The sequence below is a fragment of the Macaca mulatta genome, chromosome 4 (assembly GCF_049350105.2).
Source record: "Macaca mulatta isolate MMU2019108-1 chromosome 4, T2T-MMU8v2.0, whole genome shotgun sequence".
Lineage (NCBI taxonomy): Eukaryota > Metazoa > Chordata > Mammalia > Primates > Cercopithecidae > Macaca > Macaca mulatta.
Genome location: NC_133409.1, coordinates 94153984 through 94163223, shown reverse-complemented (window position 1 = coordinate 94163223; position 9240 = coordinate 94153984). Strand labels below are relative to the sequence as shown.

General features: G+C 33.8%; 1 pseudogene; it reads right to left on the bottom strand.

Moving 5' to 3' along the window:
- Positions 1-7658: 7658 nt before the first annotated feature.
- LOC106998016 (transforming protein RhoA pseudogene) lies at positions 7659-8228 on the bottom strand (annotated as a pseudogene).
- Between the last annotated feature and the right edge of the window lie 1012 nt (positions 8229-9240).

Genomic DNA, 9240 nt, shown 5'->3' with positions numbered 1-9240 from the left:
GCAGAGATAATAAAAATATTTTCTCTCAGATAACATTTTAGATATGTCACCTCATTAAACCTTCCTAAGCTCTTTTGATAGGTTGCAAATGTTACCAGGTCTGCTTGAAAAATTGGGAAATTGAGACTTTGCAAGTTATACAATTTGCCTTTAGCTTGCAGAAAAAGTGTCAGGTATTGACGTATATTTCAACCTATTTCTCTTTTCTTATTAAGTCAAGTTTAAACTAATTTGTTCAGGAAATTAGCCAGTCCTAAATAACAGAAGATAGTGGATATGTCGTAAATTTCCTACTCATTCACTAATTCAACAAAACTTACAAAGTTCTGCCAACTTATGTAGATTGTTTCTAACACTACCATAATTTCAAGACACTATTTTTCACAGTAGTTTATTTGGGACTTTTGGTTACCAAAAATACAGGGGATCAGCCCAGACTTGTCATATTTATTTACACAAATTGCGATATAACTCAAATTATATCATCTTATACTTTAAAAAATGAATATAAATGGTGTACAATTACTAGACTTACTAGTCTAATGTATTTGAATAATACATGTCTTTAATAATACTTCTTCTTTTGGCAATATAGTCAGTAATTTGAAATTCTGTCTCCTGAAAATTTTTTAACACACGAAAGAAATGTTTCCAGTTCCATGAAATGTGCAATTGTATGTGTTAACTAGTATTTGTTAAACCAGCCCAATCACTAAGGAGGCAATTCGCTTTGCTTCGATGCTCCTTAGCTTTAGTTCTTCTGTTATAGCAATATGATTTTCTTCCCTCCACTTCTCCCACTAGTTCTACTGAGGAAACACTATTAGGAAAACAATATTTTTGCTATGCAAAGCAAACTAATTGTTAGGTTAGCTAGAACTTAAAAGACTTAAATAATTTTATGTTAATATATTCTGGATTTTTTTCCCCTAGAGTTCTAATTTTTATGTATAATGCCAATTCATTCATTTATCAATAGATATTTGGAAGCATATTTTGTGTAATTTGATGCAAAATCTTAATAAACAGTGACCAAGACAGAACACCCACTTATTCTACGTGATTTGTTTTACTAGTTTCCTTTGAGTAAATAAAATGTTATTTAATTATATACATTCTTTCCTCCAGCATTAATGAATCCATTATCACTTACCAAGCTAAATCTTCAGCTTTCATGGAAAATTTGCTTTGCCTCCAAAATATACTAGCTATCAATAAGTGCAAAGATAATACAAATTGGTATTGCTACTTTTTTCTTTGCCTGGGTTATTTGTTTAGTTGTTTATAAATTTTGTGTTGGATTCCATCTAATTTATCATTTCTTATAATTATGAAATCTCTTACATATTACCAGAGACCAATAAACCAATGAAATTATGTAACATCTCCTGATACAGTGGAGTTTTTAGATACATATAAATTTAAAAAGTGATTTATTAGGTTGTTATTATGGACTTATGAATTATTACAAAGTGCTAGTATGAAGTTGAGGAGCTTGTCATTTCATATGTTAATATTTATTAAGCTTATCATGTTTATTGTTCTATTGTTAGAAAATTTTTAGTTCTAGACAATTTGGAAATGTATCAATTTCCATTTTAAAAAAATGTGAAGGTAAATTGAATTTCAGTTTAGATTATAAAATCACATTTGTATAAAGAAAGATTTATGAAAGGAAGAAATCATGGATACAAAGAGAAAAAGATCAATGGAGGGAAGAAAAGGAGAAGGAAGATATAGGTGAGAGAAAGCTCATTCAGAGGAGATGCCGCTTTCTGGGGAGAAGGAAGTAATTTATAAGATGAAGTAGCAGCAGCAATTAACAAAAAGGCCTGAGAGACTCTGACAGCCTGAAACAGGTGTGTATTATTCTTCTTAAATGAGAAAAGACTGTCCAAGGTCATTAAGAATTAGAAAAGAAGAAAGAATTAATTTTAACAAGACAGAGAAAGATATTTATTTCCCACATTTGAGACAACGTGAAGGAGATAGAACAGAGGTAGGAGGCATGGTGGAGAGAGAGTTGCAAAAGGTCAAATAGAAAATGCTTGGCATTTTTACAGTGTATTAATAATAACAAATATGACCTAGATTCTCAGTGGTGTGATTTTATAATAAGATAGAGGTGAAATATATATTACTTACTCCAAGTGATAAAATAGCAAAGGTTATAATAAAAAGAAATATGAGTAGACCAAAAATGAAGAATTTATTTTTGTTTTGTTTGTTTGTTTGGAATTTTTGTTATTGAGTAGCTATAATTAGACTCAGCAGCTGATATTCACCTGCAGACAGCCTCTCTGCTATTCTACTAGGATGTGGATCCAAAGATGAAGTAGAAGAGACAGAGCAGACATGAAATATTCCAGAAGGATAAATCTTTTCCATTCCCTCCTCCAGCCAAAATGTCTATAAATTTAAAAGCATCAAGATTGATTGCCCTTGATCTTCAGCCACTCTCCAACATAAAGATACCACATTGAATTTCAAAGCCTCTCAAAGCGTGTGGAGTCATAGTATTCCCCTTCCCACCATTTCAATGACTTGTATTTATGAGTGTCTATTATCAAAGGAAAGCATACCCCCAGACAAGCACAGAAAAAAGGCACCCAAGTGGCCAGGTAATTCCCTATCTTTCTTTTTCAGTGAACTATGCTAACCAAGAGCTTGAGCTAACTGATGTACCTTCTGAAAACACAACTTCTGCACGTAGCTTCATTTTTTTTCTACTCTAGTCTAAGAAGACCCACCACAAGCAACATAACCCACTAAGAAGAAACAAACTTTCCCTAGTTTTGCTATTTAAATGTTTTCACAAAAATCCAAAAAATTGTACATAGATTCTAAGCTGTTCACTTTCCCTGAGATTTTTGGTTAGTATGAATGTTAGATGTTAACTGTTTAAGTATGATTGGCAAGGCTTACATCTGTTTTTGCTGCTTGAAGAAAGAATAAATGAGCAGGAACGAGATGAAGAGGATCATAAGAGGCCGGTCCTTCAATCCACCCAGTGTGTCAGTGTCAGCAAACGGTCAGTAGCAGGGCCTGCTTGTCAATACTCGCTCCAAAGGTATCTCAAGTGTATTAATTGCAGCAAGGACCCATTATGAATTCTTCAATTTTTTTAAATCTCCAAATAATCTATTTCTAAACTATACCACTTCCTGGAGGTATTGAGTTACATTCATTTACAACTTAGCAGAAAAGTACTGTTTTAATTTTTCTTTATATTGTTCCTAAGTCTTTCCTATTTTTTAAATTCTATGCCCCCAGATTTCTTTCCAGCTTAAAGATACAGAACCTAAATCTAGTATTTTGGGATTGGACAGCTATGAGCTTATTTAGCTTTTCATATGTATTATTAAGTATATTTTCTTCTATGCCCTTGTGTCCTAGTCATTATTGTCTGTCTACAATTATCTCCTCCATTCATCTCTTATTTAACAGAGTAGTTTAATTTAACATAATGGTATTTTATCAGTGTTATTATAATACTCTTAAGCAAAAAATTATGAAATCTGCACAGTTCCTAATGTTGAAGCGTTAGTTTTGTATATAAAGACAGAATAATGTGTTCTGCTGGGTTTCTACTAAATCTTTTGTGGAATTCTGATATTTTGCAAAAAAAAAAAATGCTACTGAAAATGACACATTCTATAATTAATTACTTTTGGTGAAATACCAATTTAAAAAAACCAACTGCATATCTACGTTAGCAATTTTCTGAGTTCGAGGTTATAAAATGTACTAATTTGGTCATCATGATTTCTATTATGAAAAGTAGCATGTAATGGATTTATGTTAATTATAATGTCTGTAATTTCAAGGAACCAAATGGAAAACAGGAATATCTCTTTTTCTCTGTAATAGTATTGATTTTCTTTCCCTGAGGTAAATAAGAGACTTTCTTGGAAAAAAAAATGTATTTTAAAGAAAAAGAGAAAAAGGTTTTCAACACTGCATGGAAGACATAAATTGATCTAAGAGAGACATAAGCTCAATAAATATTTTTCTATCATAAAAACGTTTCTTTCATAAGAAAAATTCTGTATTCTTAACTAGAAGAGCTATTGTCTCAGCTTTTTATGTCAAAAACTCAATCCATTATTTCTATCTCATAAGCTTTTTTTCATCTCATTTAGATGCAGACTGATTTAACAAGCCATCATTTAAGTGTGTGTGTTGTAATCTTTAAGACTCTTATTTTATACATTAAGAATATGAAAAGCATATGGGAAAGATTTAAAGTGTATTTCCTCTTAAAAATCTCTTTGAATTGCAAACTCAGCAAGACCTTAATTAAAATCAATAGGTAAATTAAAAATATGTTTAATGCAAACTATTACTTTTAGTCTATCTCCCAAAACATCTATTTCACACCCCTCTTTTGTTCAATAATCATTCATTGAAAGCGTGTACTGAATAACAGGTACAATATTAGCCAGCAATTTGCATATCGAACAAACAAGATATTAATCCAAAAGCAATATGAAACCAAGGCAAAAGTGACCTGCATTCTCCATGAAACTGCATAGCAAAGGGCCTGAGACTGGTGCTCCTCTTCCTGAGCTGGCTGACTTAAATCACAAGAGTTTGCCTGTGGCTTTAAGAGTTATTCTTTTAGTTACAAGTTTCCTTTCTCACATCTCCACATAGTTTTTCATCTGCAATAAAGCACTTATTTTATTACATCCACATTTGCTTCAAAAAAAGCAGATGTTTTTAATACCATTATTGGATAAATGTTGTCTAAATGCAGCCAAAACAAATCCTGCCATTGATCTCTTCTGAACTTTTGGGCAAGGGTCACAGTGCTCTGGGGTTTATCTTCCTGGTATGAGCTCATCGTTCAGAGTGTGTACCTCCTTTAGGGGCGCAGAATACCATATGGTGTGCAGAGGAAGTGCTGAAGGAGCAACATGTAGTCAGTCAGTGTTTCTCAACCTTGTCTGATTTTAGGAGTCACTTGGGGAGACTTAAAAACACAGATTCCTAGGTCTCCCTAAACTACCAAATCATAATCTCCAGGGGACACATCCACAAGTCAGATTTTTTGCAAGCTCCCCATATGATTCTTTCGATCAGACATGTTTGTGAAACACTATAGTACAAAGGAGACTGATAATTATTTTCTAGGGAAAACACAGTTTATAAATAAACTTTTAAAGCTGGGTAGAGCTGATGGACCTCAGACCTGAAGGATCAGGTAAAGACTTAATGATCCCAGTAGAATTTTAGCAGCTTAAAACTAAGGTAAAGTCTATATGTCTTTCATATTTTCTATAAAATAGGTAAATAATAATCATTATATTTTCACAAGAACCAGTATATGAAACCGTCTTTTTTCCTGTGACCACTAAATAGTGAATGGGTATGTGGTTGTGAGAGGAAATCCCTTATGTATTCAAAGAAACAGAAATTAATTCGAGTATGTTGAAATAAAACCTAAAATTCATCTCCTTTGCTCCTGTGGGCTGGATGAAATAAAGTCATGTCTGGCAAAGAGCGCACTACTTTATTTTAGTAAAACTCAAAAATAATTTATAGCTTTTAGAAACTGACTTCGTAAGATGCGTATGGAGGAAACCCCTTGTCACAGAGCCAAGTCCTGCCAAGAAACTACATTTATTGCAATAAATGTAGTTACAGTGAATCCCCTCTTAATGAAGGTATTTGGTCCTGTCTGGATGGAAGAATAAAACCAAAGTCCCAGTCCACTCTCTGGATAGAGAAATCAATAGGTTTGCTAATCTGGGTGTAGTTTGCTTATAAAATATGTATTTCTTAAAATGGAAAATATTACTTTTAATAATTCTTTTCTTTAAAAAGGCTAATACTTGTCTAGACATAATACTATCAGTTTAGAATTACATTCTCTCATAGTTGGTCATACCCAAATGCATCAGATAAAATTATTCTTTTTTTTGTATATTTTGAAAAATTCTCATGATTTTCTAGATGCACTTTATATTTCCCACTGTATGGGATTTTATAAAGTTTAATAATTTTGTGTTTATTTCTATCATTGTCTATACATTTATCCTCTTTAGCTTTCTATTATTTTCCTGAAACTATATTAAATCTACCAGGGTTTTCAATTCAATTCAAGAACTATTTATTGAAGTTGTGTTAAGTGTCACACACTGTACTAAGGCTGTAGGATACCGTGATGAGTAGAATAAATTCTTAAAATATTTTTCTTGATTATGCTTCAAAGTAAAATAAAGTATTCTGCATTCCGAAGTTTGTTTGTTTTTTTTAATTTTTTTTTATTTTGTACAAGTGAAAAACCCTGGCGTGAGAGGATCTTAGTATTAAAAAGTCCAACATATAAAACTCTCACCTCTTACTTAACATTTATCTAGCCTAGGCTTGAAGAACTTCCCTCAATAGAAACTCCCTTCTTTAGAAAATCCTAACTGTTACAAAATTATTCCTTATCATGACCAAATTTGATATCCCTAAATATTCTGACTGTTGGTAATAGTTGCTCATTTCAGGTAGCAGGAAACAACTCCATCACCTGGCTTTGATAACCTTTTTATGTCATAACCTTTATAGCCTAAACATCTCTTTATACCACTTACCATGTTATGGAGACTTTAACCTGTTTGCAACTTATTGTAATTATTATATTTTGCTTCCTTCTGTTACTTTCTTTTGTTTTTACTGAATATAATATTTTTCCCTTACTTATTTTCTAATGTTTATTGGAATAATCACATTTTTATTAATCATTTTTCTCTTTTTATTGGTTTGAAATTTTTATTTTTTTATTTTTATTCTTTTATTGGTTTTATCTCTAATATTTTTGAGCTATATAAGAAACTTAGACTACCTTATCTGAAAAATCCATGTTTGTTCTTATATTTCCGTTAGTATTTTTCTTTTATCTTATTTTATTTTTGTATTTATTTATTTAAAAATGAATTTTCCATTTGACATTTCCAAATACACTTTACTTTTTAACAAGCAATACACTGTCTTTGGGGATAACAAATGTCAATACTAGGAAATTCAATTATAAAAAAATACAACATGTAGTCTGGGGTAGATATAGTCATTTTGGTAACATACATTAAGTGGCACTAATTACACAGTAACTCTAAGGTAACTAACATGAAACCACAGAACTGTAACTGTGCCACAGGTGTATGGCCTTGGGCCTTTCTTGTAGAATCCATTTTCAAAAAACCAGATACCCACGCCAGAGCTATGCCAATGAAACCTGTTAAAGAGTAAAGCACTGAAGTTGTGTCTCATGAGAGTACCTTGCTGTTGACAGATGATAGGCAGGGAAGGTTAGTTATAAAGTAGCTGCAGCCTAATTTGCAAAGTTACCGACTGTTCCTCTTTCTAGACAGAAGCAAGAAGTTAAGAAATTCTTTGAATTTGCCATGGTGTGTCAGGCAGAAGTGTAGAGGAGGGTTGTTAGAGTAGTGGCAAAAGGATCCTGGTAGGCCTGACAGGTTTAACATCATTAAGAATCAGGGTTGGTTTCTAAATACTGGTAACAAGATGACGTGCCTTAAATTTGTAATCTTAGGTAAACTGCATATAAATGAAAAAAGCCAGTGTTCATCCACTAAGATTAATCAACAGCACTTCAAAATTCACCTCTTAAGCGCTGTGCCTGCAGCAAGGTTTCACAAGACAAGTCACCCAGAGTTTTTCTTCCCACCTCTGGTTTGCAGAGCAGCTTTCGCAGCCACTTCAAAAACCTCTCTCACTCCATCTTTGGTCTTTGCTGAACACTCCATGTATCCCAAAGCGCCAGTCCCCTTGACCATATCTCTGCCCTCTTCGCGTCTCACCCGCTTCTGCTTCCTCTTGACTAGCTCCTATCTTGTGTGCACATCATTCCTAAGATCGTTCTTGGTCCCCACCAGGATGATGGGCACATTGGGACAGAAATGCTTGACTTTTGGTGTCCATTTCTCTGGGATGTTTTCTAAACTATCAGGGTTGCCAATGAAGAAACATGTAAGTATAACACCAGTGTCTGACTGAAAGAGGGACCTCAGGTGATCATCATCTTTCTGCCTGGCTGTGTCCCACAAAGTCAGCTCTACCCGTTTCCCATCCACCTCGATACGGGACACATAGTCCTGAAACCCTGAGGGTGCGTACCCCTCTGGGAACTGCTCCTTGCTGAAGACAATGAGCAAGCACGTCTTGCCACAGACTCCGTCACCGACAATTACCAGCTTCTTCTGGATGGGAGCCATTGCTGGAGGACACTGGCCTGGGTGGCTGACATTGTGCAAAGTACCTTGAACTTCTCAGAGGACAGGCTCAGGCGACGAATCGGAGTCCAGTCTCTTCGTGCCCAGGACGCGAGTCGCAAGCTGGGAAAGCAAGGCTGGTAACTGAACAGGAGACCACGGACTCACGAGAGAACCGATGGAGGACGCAGGAAGGGAGCGCGAGCCACCCAGGGCGGGCGGCCTCTACCTGATTTGAAAACTCTTACAGGTGGTGATTCTTTCTCTTTTTATCTTTGGTAGTCCTATTGAAAAACACGTTTATCTGTGTGTTTGTTCATCTGTGTCTTTGTTCAAGTGTGTTTCTTGTACTCTTTTCTTCTGGTTTCAGTTTTACTCGTGCTCGTTTCTTCATCCTCCCTTACTAGTTCTTTCAGGTAGGGTCTGTGAGTGGTAAGATATCATTTTGTTTTTTTAATGTTTGGAAATGAATTTGTTTTATCTTTATTTTAGAACGCTAGTTTATCTGGATTTAAGATTTTAGTTGACCTTTAATGCTTCAACATATTAAAGGTATTTTCATTGTCTTCTGGCATTTATTATTGATGTTGAAAAGTGTAACGTTCTAATTCTCTTGCCTATCTAGCACATCTGACTTGTTTCCTCTGAGATATTTTTTTTTTCTTTCTTTGGTGTTCTGCAACTTCACAAGTATTTGTGAATTTGTTTCTAGTTATCCTCTTCAGATTGTTTTTCACCTTTCATCTTTGATCTTGTTTTTAAATGTTCACCTCTAGAAAACTATCAGAAATTTTCTCATCAAATATCTTTCTGCCGTCTTTCTCTCTTACACTTATACCTTATTTTTTAAATCTATGATACATTTATCTTGAATCACTTTTCATATTTTCTATAACTTTATATTTATGATGCTTTATTCTAAGTGATTTTCTAAGAACTCTTTCCCAATTTATTAATCAGCTTGATATTTATCTACTTCACTATTTTGCAATGGCTATAGTTTTATTCATTTTTG